This window comes from Macrosteles quadrilineatus, unplaced genomic scaffold (genome assembly GCF_028750875.1).
Source record: "Macrosteles quadrilineatus isolate MER2022 unplaced genomic scaffold, UCM_ALF_1.0 Scaffold_2__2_contigs__length_208266976, whole genome shotgun sequence".
Lineage (NCBI taxonomy): Eukaryota > Metazoa > Arthropoda > Insecta > Hemiptera > Cicadellidae > Macrosteles > Macrosteles quadrilineatus.
The window spans coordinates 54,415,764-54,431,539 of NW_026542595.1; the positions used below are offsets into that span (position 1 = coordinate 54,415,764).

The following is a 15,776-nucleotide window of genomic DNA, read 5'->3' on the forward strand; positions in this document are numbered from 1 at the left end:
ATATATGTGTGTCCGTTAGCACGATAACTCGAGCAAAAATGATCCGGTTTTAATGAAATTTGGTACAAACGTGTAAATCTACGTTTATTCGAACGAGTTCACGAACCAGCATGATCGGACCATGGGAACGGGGGTTTATGGGGGGTTTTATGGGGTAAAAATGGGTTTTTCCCATTTTTGACCCAAAAAACATGAAATTTTTCAATTTATTTCTAAACTATTTTGTAGAGCTTAAAAAAACAAATAATTTAGTATATTGAAGCGTTATTATGCGCCTAATGGTTACGGAGAAAATTCCAAAAAATTGTAAATTTAAAATTCCCATGTTATTCTTATGGAGAATAAGTAAACTGTTGTAGTTTCCTTGATTATTAACATATTTTGCCCAAATTTGGAAAATGTTTTTATTTATTACTAACTATTAACATTTTACATAAAAAACACTTTTACCTCCCTGTTGCAGCAAACCTAAGTATGTGTTAAACTGATTCTATTTAAATAGGGATAAATGTGATATTTTTAAGGAGACATTTTAGTGTAAATCCAATCATGCAAATGGAAATTCGCCTTGTCTGCAGGTTTGCTGCGGCGGGGGTATTTATTTGTTTTTGTCAAACTAATCAATTGTATAATCTGAAAACTATAGAATCATCTTTTTTAATTTGACAGCTATGCTTTGGATTCAATTTTTGTTACCTAGAAGCGTTGTTAATATTGATAAGCGTGCCAAAAACATATTATTTTGAGTAAAAAGATAGTAATGCTTATTTAACAAACATTTTAATTTTAAGGGTTGAATAACAAAATTATTTCACCTAAGAAAATTTAAATTAGTTCAAATTAAAAATGAATTACTTTCACGTTTCACTTGAACAAAAATTTAAATATATATATATATAAATCAAATGATTCTAATATAAAACCTAATATATGGCTTAAAGAAAATACGTTTATTGATTACAAATACTGTACCATCATCATAATAGGCTACATTTAAAAATGCTATAGACTCCAGTAGGGAATTTTAATGACGAGAAATAATGAATAACTTGTATGTATTTTCTTCATTATTAAGTTACCTACCTGACTGAATCGATCGAATATACATAGTAAAATATGGTGACATTATTTTAAAACTATACTTGATAAGAGGCTAGGGACGGCGACGAGAGAGTAGATTTTTTTTTGTACGCGTATTGAATTATTCGGGAAAATCATTTACGTTAACATCGTCCTCATACCAACACATTTTTAAATTGTGCTCCTTAAGACAAATAATTTTATCTGGTTTCTAAATCAATTGATGAATAGCCTTTTTTATATTTTCCTATGAGTCTTTTCCTATGACACCAATCTTCACTTATACATTAAGCATTTGCATTAATCGATCACACGGATAAAGAAAATATATATTTACACATTATTTTTTTATGAGTGCCACAGCAGTCTAGGAGCGGGGGGAGGCGAGGAGAGAGCTGATTCTGTGAGTGAGTGAGTCAGTGTGGTGTGTATAGCGGAGGCGAGTAGACCTTGTGTAGCGCTGTCTGATACAACAACACGTGTGTGCGGAGACTTGAACGCGGGGAATCGCCCAAGTCGTCACTGACAATGTGCTCGGATATGTGGACGTAGTGTGTCATGTGCATGTAAACCTGCAGCCAACATCAGTAACAGTTTTGGATTTATCATAACTTTTCAAGGTAGGTGATATGGTGATATTTTAGCATAGCTGTCATGATATATGAGTGCGTTCGTATTGGCCTGTGTTTTATCTTTACCCGCCAAATTATTTTACTATTTCCCTTATTATTTAATAGATGCGTGAAAAAAATATTATCTAAAAATGAAATGCCAACGTGCAAAATCTTGAGATGTAAATCATACAAACAGGATGTACTGTGTGAACTTGTTTGTTTGCTATCGTCAGCTACCCCTTCTTAATTATTATCTATTGCATGCGCTCCACGTTTTTCGTTTTAATTCTTACAAATTTATAAATTTCTCCACATATTTAGAAAATTATTTTCTACTTTTTAGTCTTTGATATGTAAATATATTAAATCTATATTATACGGACTGTAAGTGCATAACCAAAAACTTTTAATCTGTAATCAGATGTTTTATCTTTACTTGAAAATGTTTGTTTATATTTAGAATCTCTCGGGAGCAGAACATGTACAATAAATACACTCATTGACCAGTACCTCTTAAACCTCTGCCAGTTGAATAAACTGTCAAATTAAAGCATTTAAAGCTGACTTCAACTAATATATTATATTTACATTCTTCCAAAATGTAAACGTTGAAACTTTGGAAGCCCATGGGGCGTAGCCCAAGATAAATATGAAAATAAAATGATTTAATATTGCATTGTCATCCATTTGTGAGCTATGTTTCAAGTTTCAAGTCTCTAGCTAATCAAGAAGTTAGTTAAAAAAATCGATTGCAAAATTTTTAACGAACAGACACGAAAGTGAGCTAATAAAAACGAGTTATAGTAAGATTATGTACCAATTGAGTTGAATATCTATGCTACAAACATTCATACAATCCTACAATATACTACGCTTTATCATATGAGTAGAGTAGGATTTTGATAACACTATATTTTCTGTTTTTAATATAGGCCTATACTATGAACATAATTTAAATACAAATTAAAGAAACACGCGCACTAATTGAAGAACCAGCCATACAAATACCCACAGAAAAATTAAGTACAATAAAACTGGCATGATGGTTAGTACGGCATGTTGGGATTTCGTAGAAAATCAGAGCTAGACAGCCTTGTTGATGAAACCATATGGTTCTGAGTGTGATAAGGAAGTTTGACTTAATAATAAATAAAAAAGCTAAAGCTAGTTCTTGGTATCATACTTGATTTGAATGGTCTTTCATTCGTTCAAAATGCATTTAACCATCACTTCCCTGTTCCCTTTCATATATGGGACTAAACATGCCATAGTTGTTGCGTATGTTAATATTTATCTAAGCGCCTGTGGCCGAAATGTATGTGGGGAACTTAGTAAAATTTAACTTAATGTTAGCCGTTGTCAATGTTGACATGCACAACAAGCAGCCATATTGCCTGGTTTATGCTTTATCAACGACATGTTTAGCACCAATAGTAGACACTGGTAGTACCTATTGGATGTATTAAGACATCAAGTACTAACAGGCAATGTTTAGAGGATATAGTGGCAGAGTTGCGTGTGACCTTGAGCTAAGCACCTGCTTGCACCGCCCGCCGCTTCCCTAGATTACTTTAATTAGAAGAGTTGGAAACCGTTGATCGGCGAATATCCGGGCGTCGTCGTCACGCGCTGTTTCAGCTCATCCCGGAGATGGTCGATCAAAACCAGATTGTTTTTCTAAATGTCTCAAGAGTTGAATTCTGATCTAGTTGATAAGTAACTTCCACTACGTGTTTACATTAATCGTTAACAGCACTTTATATGTTTATAATGGCACAAAACATATCTCGAGCTGACTGATTTGTAAAATCTCGATGGTCAATGACAGCTGCGTCCAATTTCTATTGACGAAAAAGTGAGTAACTTTTCTCAAAACGGACGGGACCGGCGACTTTCTTGGTGAGCACTATAACCGATCAGATTCGCAGTTCATTTATCAATAATAAAGTTTGTCACCCTGCATGTGACGGACGTTGGCACGTGTGCCACTGTGCTTCTGACATGTGCAGATTCCCATGTTTTCTCGTAAGACCGTTACATTGAGCTGGCTGGGGTCGGTTGATGATCGGTTGTCAGTATGTCAGTGGTGTGTTGTTGTGTTGGTGTGTCGGTGTACGTTGGTGGTGGTGTGACGGACAGAACACGCGGAGATCGTAACTTCCGCTGCCACCATAACTCCGCCGCTCTGACAATCTCTGATATGTTAACTACGCCATTACAACAATCACTGCACCCTTCCCTGCGGCCACTGCCAACCCAACTCGTCGACCATCCTGACCATCATCTGCAGTCCACAGCAGACGACACGACGCCAACACCAGCTGACTAATGATATTAGTATGGCAGTGATTTGATTTCAGACAAACCTTTTAGGTTGATAACACGTCAATACTTTTAATGACCAATGTGTTGTCCCTTATAAGTTTCAGTTTTGATTATCATACGAGCAATTTACTACTTTGCGTCATTTTTTTCAATCACTTTGTATCAGTTTAGAAGTTAAATCAACTTGAATCCATCCCACATAGAAAGATTTATTTTTTAAATGTAATTATAATTGCTATGAGAATACAAATGAAGCCTAATGAAGATGACCATCCAAAATATTCTGTGCATATTAAACCTCACTCCGATCTCGAGACTTGTGGGGTGGGACTTCACTACTTTATAGTGAACCGAAGGTCAGCAGGATTATTTTACTACTCGAAGCACATTTTACAACACGGTTCTTCAGCCAAGAATATTGATTTACTGCTATTTTATTTTATCGGCAATTCGCCTAACAGAACATGACTTTAGCTTCACATCAGAGGTCGCTATAAACCTACTGCATTCAACCGGTCACCACCTGAGCTCCGTTTAGAGCTTGTTTGCTATTAAATTTTTCTTGGTAAACCTCCATGTTATTTATTCAAATCAATATATTTTATTGCATTTCCAAAGCTATTGTGTAAACGTTCTAGGGATATTAAGTGGTAAATCGTGCTTGATACATGATCACTCCCAACTCCAAAATAACGTAAACAAGGGGATATCAAGTTACACGATACAGATGGCCTTGGTTGTGGATTGTCATACAGAGCTCAGAGCTCAGACAATGTTTGGCCAGCCACAGCACCGGTCCACCTTGGGACTCGGCCAGGCTCTTGTGGTTGTGCATCTGACAAGTAAGCATATGTTGTTACTCTTTAAAATGTCTCTCCAACAGCTGAAAAATATTATTATTTTAACAAATTTACATAGGCAAGTGCCACTTCTACGACAGAGATTATACTGTTTTCGACTATCTCGCCTAACAATCTTCTTTACAACTTCGTAGTAATTATCTTAGATAACGTTTTCATTTAATTTCGGGGAATCCAGGAAAGTTGATCATCTAGCTCGAGGTAACGCAACAGGATGAGACTATGGACCACCTCAAAGAGAAATCAGATCGAAGCCTGGTACCCGATAATTTATAGCTTTGCTCAGTTCTTCACCCGATGGTTACCGAAATCAAAGGGTTCCTGGTAGAATATAATGGCCGACACTCCACGCCGCACGCCGCAGCTGTAGCCGCACAAGACGCTACTAGACAACTGACGTGGACGAATAGCCGCCGTGATAAGAGCGTCGCTCGCGCTGACAGAGGCACCGTGTTATTACGATAACTGATAAGCTCGGCACGCGTCTGACGTCATTGGCCCCAAGCGCGCCCCACCGCTCACCGCCGGACTTGTCTGGTCTTCCTCCGAACAGCTGTTCCCGTTTGTTTCCACCCGGAAGGCCCGACAAGGCTTCTCAGCTCCACCACTGTTGGAACTGCGCAGCGCATGATATTTTGCTGGGATAGCTACATTCATTTATGCGAGTACTTGAGGCTACACCTAGTGGGTTTGTTAGTCTAGTAGTGAATAAATTTGTCGCTACATTTATTCAAACTGATTAAAAGATCAAAATCCAAGTAATTTAGAACGATGGCTCATTATAAAAATAATAACTAGTTACATCCCAAACAAATGCCCCTCTGTGGTGTGCCGTACTATACGACTCCGTGCCTCGCTGTACTGTGCCGTGCCGTGGACGCCATCACATCAAGGTCCCGTTCCCTTTAGTTCCACTTCTCGGCGGGATAATTCGCGCCTTCCGGAAATATGTTGCTTCAACAATGGCAGACCACATGTCTCCGGTTCGATAACCTGCTATTCCTCTCCCCCTTGTGTAAATAACACACTTCATACACTGTTTGCACTACCATTTTATCTTAGTATTTTACTTGTAGGTGGTGTGTGTGTGTGTGTGCTTGTGCGTGTGGGTGTGTGTGTTTATCTAAGTAATTAATTGGTATGTTTGATGTTTTTGAGTTTTTAGAAGGAGTCGGTCCAAACCCTGGTGGATGGTGTTACTAAACTATCTAAAATCGATCTTTAATTACTAGCATCATCATTAATTTACAGCCCAATGATTATTGTAAGTCCTTGTGAACTTGTTTCAATAAAACTACACAAGGGATGCAAGCTAAGAGGAAGTCAAACCGTTTGTTTGCAAAATCTCATACCGAATAACAAGTATAATGATACTCGTAAAAAAGTTATTTAAGTATAAATAGTCCACAATTTGCATGCCCACAACAAACTTACGCTTTCATGAAAGTCAGGAAAACTTAACATCATCCTGCGTCACATTAACACGCTCATAGAAGCAGGCTAGTTCTGGCACCACTCTTGATGTTGATCCATCAAATACATTGACGATATATCTCCAGTTCCAGTAGACGAATGGGTGGCCCTAATTACAATATCACTTAGCAGTAATGGATTTTCTTATCTTTACGTACACCAGCTCGATAAATCTGTAAGTGTGTCAATAAGAGTGTTTAGAGAGAGTTATGTGATGAATGTTGCCGGGGGCGGGTTGGGTAACGTCATACATAAACATGACACTTCTCGTACTGGGTAGAGTTGGGACAACCGATATACTGCATACAGCATTGCTATAACTGCCAAAGGAGATTAACCAATATATATAAGTCAAATGAATTCATTTATAATATAACCATTTAAGCTTTGATATGAAAAACGCCAAGAATCGTCTGAATTAGACTTTAACGGATTATAGTTCTAACTAGCACTATAGAATTAACAAAAAGATAGATACCTCTGTGGTGGAATAACTATTGAACAAAAAGTTCGTGATAATGCTATCATTGGTATTGTTAACTATCCTGACTTATTTTTGAATTCATATGTTTGAATGTATATTCGTGAGTAGTCTAATTTTTATGCGATTTTGTTCTTAGGAAAATATGTTTTCGTGCTACTCGTAAAATTTTAAATCCTAAAACCGTTTGATTATATTCTGATACAGTAGATATATCAAAATCTCTATTCAATTGATTGACAAATAACGATCTAGTTTATAATGACAAAATGAATTACTAATAAATGACCAGTAGCTGTTGCGGAGTAACTTGCGAGTAAGAAACTTTCCTGCAACCATAAATGTTACGTTAATTACAAGTACAAGCACTGGATATATTTAATTTAAAATACATTTAGAATGGAATTTATTAAATGTCTTCGTCAACAGCAGATATCGCACAGCAACGACGCAGTGTCTTCAGTGCATGTCCTAGACCCAGAACCTAGTTCCCAACAACTCTCTCTGTCCCACACGAACAATATCAGTCGTTTATGTTGTTCATTTCACTCAAAACAAATATTGCTGGCATACATTGTTAACTTTAGAGGGTCTACGGATCCGCAGTGAGTCAATTTCCATCCGCAACATATGGCCGGAGGCTGAAGCAGCCCCCCAAATCCAATTTCTGTAACTCGTACAGGGACGTGGCTCAATTATGTTTGTTGTCATCACAAAAAAATAAGGTAGGGTGTTGCCTTAAGGTTACATCGCTATGTTTGAAGTATAAAACATTGTTTTTTGTAGCATCCCCCTTACATCTTATGATTATGAGTCTCATGCCAATATCAATGAGCCTATTAAGAAATAGTTACATACTCCATGCATCTTTAACCCTTGAATGTGTCGAGACCGAGCTAAGTTCACAAGGAAATATCATCAATATAACATTAAAATAATTCTCTAAGAAAAAGGCCTACTTAAGGAATATTATTTTACAGCGCTAAAAATCAAATCCTACAGGGAAAATCAGTCTTCAAGTAAATAGGGAATAATGACAACTTTATTCTATTTTTTTATAATAAAGGTTTAAGTCGTTTTTTACATGTATTATCGTAAGTGGTGACTCTACACTATAACGTCCAGAAACAATAAAGATGTATGATGATTTAGCTTTATTCGCATAAATGGTAAACATACAGTATCCAACCATTTTTTTTAACTAGGTTTTTTAACTGGGTGTTTTCTCATCATTAGACCCATACTAGAATTAAATTTAACATGCGTGATTTTCTTGAGGACTCAGTCCTCATAGCATACAATCATCATAAATCTGGTTTTTCTTGTCATTCTTGATAACCTAAAAAGGTAATATGAATATTAAAAGAGACATTTAACTTGATGTTTTACAAGGACAGTAAATGTTACTGTATAAGGCATGTAGGTCATTCAATTATATGTAAAGTCGTGATTACAGAAGTGGGACATGTACACTTTATTTAATTAAGAGTGAGCCAGCATAAAACAGATACTTTTATACCGTATATTTCGAAACAATATTTTATTACTTTTATTTTATTATTATTATTTTTATTATTTACGATTTTTTACGTGATGAAAACTAAACTTATCATGATCATAAAAATTGTCTTAATCAATTTTATTTTGTTGTACTGGCGATGGTCTTAGCAATACGATTCGTAATATGTTCAAATAATCGATTTAAATGCATTTCTGAATTACTTAATTTAAATTTAGCACCATTTAACAATCATGCATGTTATATTCACAAGCTAGTTATGGACAGTGGCTTGTGACTAATGACAAACAATGTAAGTTATAAGCAAGAGCCGAGAAATTGCCGCACTTGGGATGGAATATGTATGGATGATTTTAGAAAACAGCTCTCTCTACAAATCACACAAACTAAGTAATTTTATTTTAAGTCAGCCTTGAAGTACGATATTTTGGTAATGATCCGTTCCTTATAACTAGCAGTCTGTAGAGTCAATGGTAGATGTGACATATTTGTATATGTAATACTAAATTATTTTCGGAATGCTCAGGCCGAATGGCACAGTAAGGACTGGAAAACCTTCCACATGCTCGCTAAATCGATTCAGCCAGACTCTTTCAGACAATCTCTAGATACTCTAACAGTTATACTTTATATTGGTGTCGGAAACACTTGATGGATTTTAAATGGCCAGTGGCCAGGTAGTACTGTATTTAGTCTATCCACCAAAGTACGCTTCGTTGGCTAGTTGCAGAATAGTTGGTTTTTCAATGATCTACTATGTTGGATCTACTATAATTGGATCAGAAGCTCGATAAGTAGAAGATAGAAGATACTATTTCTTAGGCTATCCATCAAGTTACTATAACCTTAACAAATCTAAAAGTATATTGTAAAGATTTTATCAACACTATTTATCCATGCAGTAAACAATATGTATTAGTTTTGCAATCAGTCGGGAGAGCGTGATTTGCAGCGACCACGGTCTCTGTCAGTACTGGTGGGGTTGGCGTGGCGGAGTCCGTGTGAAAGTGAACGACAGGAGTGTTTGGTTGAATGGAGGGACGATCCGTTGCAACACCTCATCGTGGAGCAACAATGCCAACAAATCTGTGTCGGCAAAACTCGTGGAAAAACTATTACCGTCTATTACTGCGAGGACCGAGCAGCGAGCAGCGAGCAGTGCGTGTGCGGCGCGACCGGTTCCGAGATTGAGCAAAAGATGGTTTGACTCAGCGCAACTCTTCATTGTGTACTGAAAGGTCACTCGCCTCAAACTACTTTCACAGAACATTGGGCGTTAATATTGAATAATATTAAGTCATACATACCTATGAGAGTCAAGATGCAAATTTTTAGCAATTCACTATTTTGCCTAGAATCAAAAGGAATCAAATTGCAACAGATTTTATTCCAACGTGTTGTTCTTCGTTGGGTAAGTGATCTGAGTTTGTGATTAAATTCAGTGGAATGACAACTTGATGGCGTGGTAGAATTTCCTTTACATTGTGTGACCCTGACACGTAACCTCTCTACAGCTGCGTGTGTTGTGTTGTGAGACCTCTGCTGGTCAGGATGGGCGGTTTAAGGCCGTGGCTCCGGAGGATGCGTTGCCCAATGCACGAGGTGTGGGAGTAACCACTTTATTTACGAGGATATTTACCTAATTGCTCTTCCCACTGTTATTTTCTCTGCTCCCCCCTCCCTCCTTGTTAGTCTATATCGGTCATGGACAGCACAGGTATTACTTATTCCCACCTCATCTCCGTCATGGCTCTAATGGTTCTTATCAGTCACGCTTGCACTTTACACTGTCATCAATTCTCGTGATCCGTGAACTTAAAATTTGTTATATGTTTTAAGTTCGACGAAATTTTTTACTGCCTCAAATCGATAACCGTCGTTGACCAAAACGGTATAACCTAATAGTGTTCTATTGTTTCCTAGGTGTTGAATGTGTAGTCTGGGATTTTACTACGCTATTCCATCAGGAAGATGAAGTTGTATACGCAGTGATAGATTGGCAGAGTGAAATTATTGTTAGACTTTCCAACATTTCCTCAAGGCATCCAATCTGAAGAGAAGAGACCGTCATGGCAGACGGAGGATTCTATTAAGGCAACGTTCACGGACCGACAACCTCTTTGTATGAAGCTGTGATTATGTAGTGGGGCGCTACGCATGGTGGGCCTAGCATGACCGCTGCGCCGAGACGAAGCAACGCAACGCCAGGAAATGACTAGATCTCATCTTCATCAGAGAGATGAGCTAATATAATGACATCGTCATTGAACAAAATACATGTATGTTGCTGAGTGGTACTTGCGAGTGTAAGACAATGTTTTTGGACTGAATTAAAATTCATACAATATCTTCAGGGACATGCACATGTTAGTATCAAATAAAGACAATGCACGTTACAACATTACAAACAAAGACTTATGGATATCATGTATGACATACAGCAACCCATCGATGATGAGAAACTCCATAGTCAAATATATTAGGCTGGAACGAGGTAACAGATTTTATTTACACTTCCACCCTGCGATCCGGTCGTCTAAAATTATCATTGAATGCATGTTTTATCTTATACCAATGTGATGTATTACATACAAAAGAGGAGTAAAATTTAGTTCTGGATTACCTATTCACGCGAACTTCAGACAAGTTGTTTAAGATTCAGCTTTTTCACAATATATTTTTCGTTTGGCTCACAGGACAGTCTTGACTCCTTCCGACCGATCCCTGAACTCCTGGCGTTGTTTGATAACGAAAGATTTAAGACCAACAACAACTTTGCAATCCGATCGGATCCAATTCGATAAAAGAAAGTTCCGTTATATTAACCACCAGAGATCCTACGATACGACTTCTGAGGGGTATTGTATTTTATGAAAGGTCAAGAAATACCGCATGCAAAATGGGTAATAAAGCTGGCGAGCGCGACCGAGATGTTAACAAAGGCGCGAATACTCCTGACCTTGTTGGACCGGCTGCACCCAGGGCTTTGTCCGAAACTGCCCGATTCTGACCTCGAAACCGGGGACCGAGTCACAGTATACCACACGTTTGTTGGCACTGCTGCCGAAGCATCCGCAGAAATGTGAGTGTTGCTCCGTGGAAGATGCAGCATCGGGTAATTAGTCACTAATCCACAGATTATTCCTTCTCTTCTGTAGCCAGTTATACAATAGTGTCTCAGTACAAGGTGAGGAATTTTCCGTCGGATCATGTATGGCGGTCGTGCCCCACTTGACCCTCGACCTCACGCGCGTTATTGATGGACCCAGCGGTCACGAGGATTCGGCCCTTAACTAATATTTGGGCGCCTCTGTCTCAAACTTATAATTATTCATTGTGGCGGTTCCTGTGAAACACACGAAAGAAAAAGACACCGAACAAAAAATCATCTCAGCTAGGCTAGATCATGTTTTGAAAGATCGATCCTAAATACGTTCGTTTGGGTAATCATACAGTGATATACCAGTCACTAATGCTGTTGTCTGCAGTCTCGATCGATAGGAATCAATAAAATCTCGTGTAGGTAATATTTACAAATACAAATAGGTTAATCTAAATCTATGAATTACTATGGATTTTTCTAAGCCATGTCTATAGTATCCATCGTGGTTCTACATAATACTTACATTTATATACCCTGTTTTCTACAGGTATACAGTAATTATTTGATATGTTACATCAATAAGTTTATAATAAACCTCCACTATCTAGCGGATTATGAAATTTTACACTGGTGTTCAGGACATGCAGTTGGTAGCCTAGAGGAACTCTACGGTAGAGTTAGTTATCTTAAGCTCCTTCTTGCAAGCTAAAATAGGGATGGGAAACAAAACTTATGTTGACCTACAAATAGAACAACGCAATATCAGCCTATAAACAAACACGTCATAAAACACGTCGAACGCAGGATGCGAAGAGAAAGGAGTTAGTTAAAACAGGACCGCAGGCACGGGAGACTCGGAGAAAGTACCGTCCGATATCGGATTGCGGATGGCCACAGGTGTCTGTTGACGGCTCGCAACTTTTGCCGCTGATGAGATGTACATGGGAAGTATACAATCTCCAGACAATGCATAATATCTGAGGTTAACAATTACTGCGATGGATGAATTGGATTTAAACGCGAAATCTAGTGGTGAAAAAAGAAGAAAGAAATGAAGGGTTGTTTAATAATATCAAGACTCCAATGGACGAAATATATTATCCCGTAAAACAGACCACGGAATTTTCACTAAGGAAAGCCGTTGCAACTAGACATAGTCCTAAATACAAAATATAAAATTGATAGCTTTTACTTGTGTTCATTGAATGATGTTTCTTGAAACGGGCCATATTACTGGTATAGAGTTTGGGAGTGGAAGTATTAAGATTTCGCCAGGCAAATGTGCGTTGACTAAACAACGCAAACCCATGGCAATATTCGTCTATTGTGTGATGTTAATTAGTTCTCTTAACCATATACTAAAAGAAAAGAAATTTACATTGTTGTAGTGGTTATAGTCTTTATTTGGTTTGTACATCGTTAATTCAAACGTTAAAGCAAAACTGCTGGAGATGAAGTCGAAGGCAATCTAATGAACTACATTAAACCCACGAGACAAATAGTAAAGTGGGGTTAGGTATGTCAGAGTTTGGGGTTGAACAGTCCCTTATGTCATAGGGTGCAACATATTGCCTACAAAGAGCCCACCTATACACAGATTACAATTCCAATCTTCCATACCCCTCACACAATTTTAGTATATAATGGGATTTATACGTTTACTGCATCTGAATATAAAACTCAAAAAGTATCGAAAATTTGTTAAGGGTTACTGTTTTCATTATTGGTTAAATAAGGTAAGAAATTTGGCTAAGTAAAAACTTAAAGTAAAATACACTAGTTACTCATGACGTAAGCTACTTCTCCAGTTAAACATATATTGATATTTCGAAATTGAATAGGTACTCGCATCTTTGAAACACGACGAAATTGATTGATTGATTTAGCATTGATCCGTTCAGCACATTAAACCTGGCAGCCGTAATTGTCGGGTGAAAACAATTTGTCAGTCAAATCATATGATTAACGAAGTTATCTTCACCCATCAATCAACAAGCATTTGTGAAGCCGTCAATTGCATACATATAGCCTCACAAGAAATCCTATTGCGTCTGTACACAAAAAATAAAAAAAACAGGGTTGATAAAAATATTGGACAAAGGTTGTTTATGGTGCTGTAATAACCTCATCGCAGTCAAAACTGTTTAATTTACCTATATTTCAGTAAAACGTTATAACTTTCTTGACGACGAAAATTTAACAGGAGTGAATGCAAAACCAAATGATGAGAATAAACCATGCAATCAAAATCAATACTTCAAAATCAATCACCTCAAAACTGAATAACCAATTTGCGCACGACACTTTCAGAATTTTCCGCTCGTCCCACCTTGGACATTAAAATAAAACACACCCCCCGCCATAGCGCGGCCGCGCGCCCAGACTAGCTGCGACTACTGTACACGAGCGGAGAAAAAATGTTTTAAAGAAACATGCTTTCCTATCAATATATAGATTTTACATTTTGATTTACAATGTAAATGTCCAAGAGGTAGAGAGTACTCTTAACGAACTGACGATGAAGATAGCCATTGTAGTTGCAGGAGATAATACATTTTCATGAGTTCATTGATACATTTATATGTTTAGAAGTGTAGTTGTAATACAATAAAGCGACAGTTTCCTAGTTGACCTCTGGTTGTCCTCCGCAATGCATTACTTCAGCACTTTCACTCGAATGTAATGGCTGAAACCACTGCTCGGAGTTACAGGAAAAATATCATGTGCTTTTAAGGAGATTCCCAATCTCGGAAATGACAGTCATAAGCCACAAGTTGGACTCGCTTTCATGTTTCGCGGTTTTACAAGACCGATTGAGAGCTGAATGTGTGCATCTGCATAATATATTACGACTACAAGCGAGGTTCTACATAAACTTCGTGTGAAGCTCTGCAGGATATTTGACGGGTGCATTTGGTAATCTGCAGAATGTCTGACGGCTTGTGAGTGGCTATAAGAGAATTTTAGTGTTTGTGTGAAGCTCCGGTAATTATTTATCTACGAATCATTCATTCCAAAACTACACATTCTCCCTCATAGCATTGTGAAAAGTTAGTTTTATATATAGATAATTTAGAGTATAATTTAAGGATTTTTGTGCTCTATTTCTACTAAATCACGAAAGAATTCACTGCGTTTAAAGGGCAAGACCACAACTCTTTTAAATTATATATTTTAGGCTACATTTTGAAAGCTTGTTCAACTTTAAGGATTTATTTTCTTGTTTTTCATTCCAGCGACATTCCTGGTTTTCCTCTTGGTCTTCTTTTGGGCACTAAAGCTACTCAGAACAGATCCTTTTCCTAGAGCCTAGGCCGTTCTCTAAACGTTACCCAAAAGTGTAGATACATTTCTTGCAGCTGGTCCTGCACATTCTATATCTGATCAGACTTATGGTTTTCATACTTGTTCATCGAACCCTGGTGTTGAACAATGAGATCTCCTCAGCATCCCTGTTACATGCAGATTGTTCTTTCCCACTCTTTGTATGAACCGACATTCTAAGCCAAATACGAGGGCGCATTTGTACAGAACAAACAAAACGAAAATACCTCTATTTTAAGATGTAATAACTGCACGGTCTGCAGCATTATTACGTCGGAACAAACATAAAACGCAAGAAGAATGACAAAACCCTCAAATGTAAAGTCAAACACTTACACTTTGTAGTCAGCCTAGAGTCGTAGTTTTAGTTCCCAGTGAGCCCTGGGCCGCTCGCCACTCGGCGGAGGTCGGTCTACGTCCCGCCATGTAATTTGATCGGCCCAAATGACGGGGCGGGACGGCCACCCTATCGCTCTCATATTTGCCCAAAACACTTTACAGCTCATCCGTGATTCCCAAGTAAATTGCTTCATCGAGCGAGTCTCGACTACAAGGTCTACCAGAGTGATTAGTTCACTCACGACAAGACTATTGTACACTTGTACTGGTTACTCAGGTGTGCTCGACAGTCAAACTCTCGAATGTCAAATATTGACAACGTACTGTGTTGCTCGTAATCCTGAAATAAGAAACTGTATGTGTTAGTAAGCTTGTTGGTTTACAAACGATCCTGTTAACAATATAAGCCTGATTTAAAAATTTACTAGTGGGATGGTAGTATCTGAGAGAGATTTAATACAATGTAATCAAAATCAATGTTAATTACCAGAATTGCACTCCTATGTAGGCCTACTTAAAAAAACGCATACGACTAATTTAATCGACGTATTTTTTACATGACGGAGTTTGTTCCTATATTGGTATTTCTAAAATAAACAGGAGCAATGAAACGTAATGTCAATGAATGCTCTGAGGTAACTTACTCCACATATTGTGT

At 37.7% G+C, this 15,776-nt stretch overlaps 1 protein-coding gene across 1 annotated transcript in view; it reads left to right on the plus strand.

The window, feature by feature from the left end:
- The first annotated feature begins 1,521 nt into the window (after positions 1 to 1,521).
- LOC128985664 (ras association domain-containing protein 10-like) overlaps positions 1,522 to 15,776 on the plus strand; it is a 53,105-nt gene continuing 38,850 nt past the window's right edge. The window contains exon 1 of the mRNA XM_054405425.1: positions 1,522 to 1,700. The gene's annotated coding sequence lies outside the window, so the exon portion shown is untranslated. The remainder of the gene's footprint in view (positions 1,701 to 15,776) is intronic.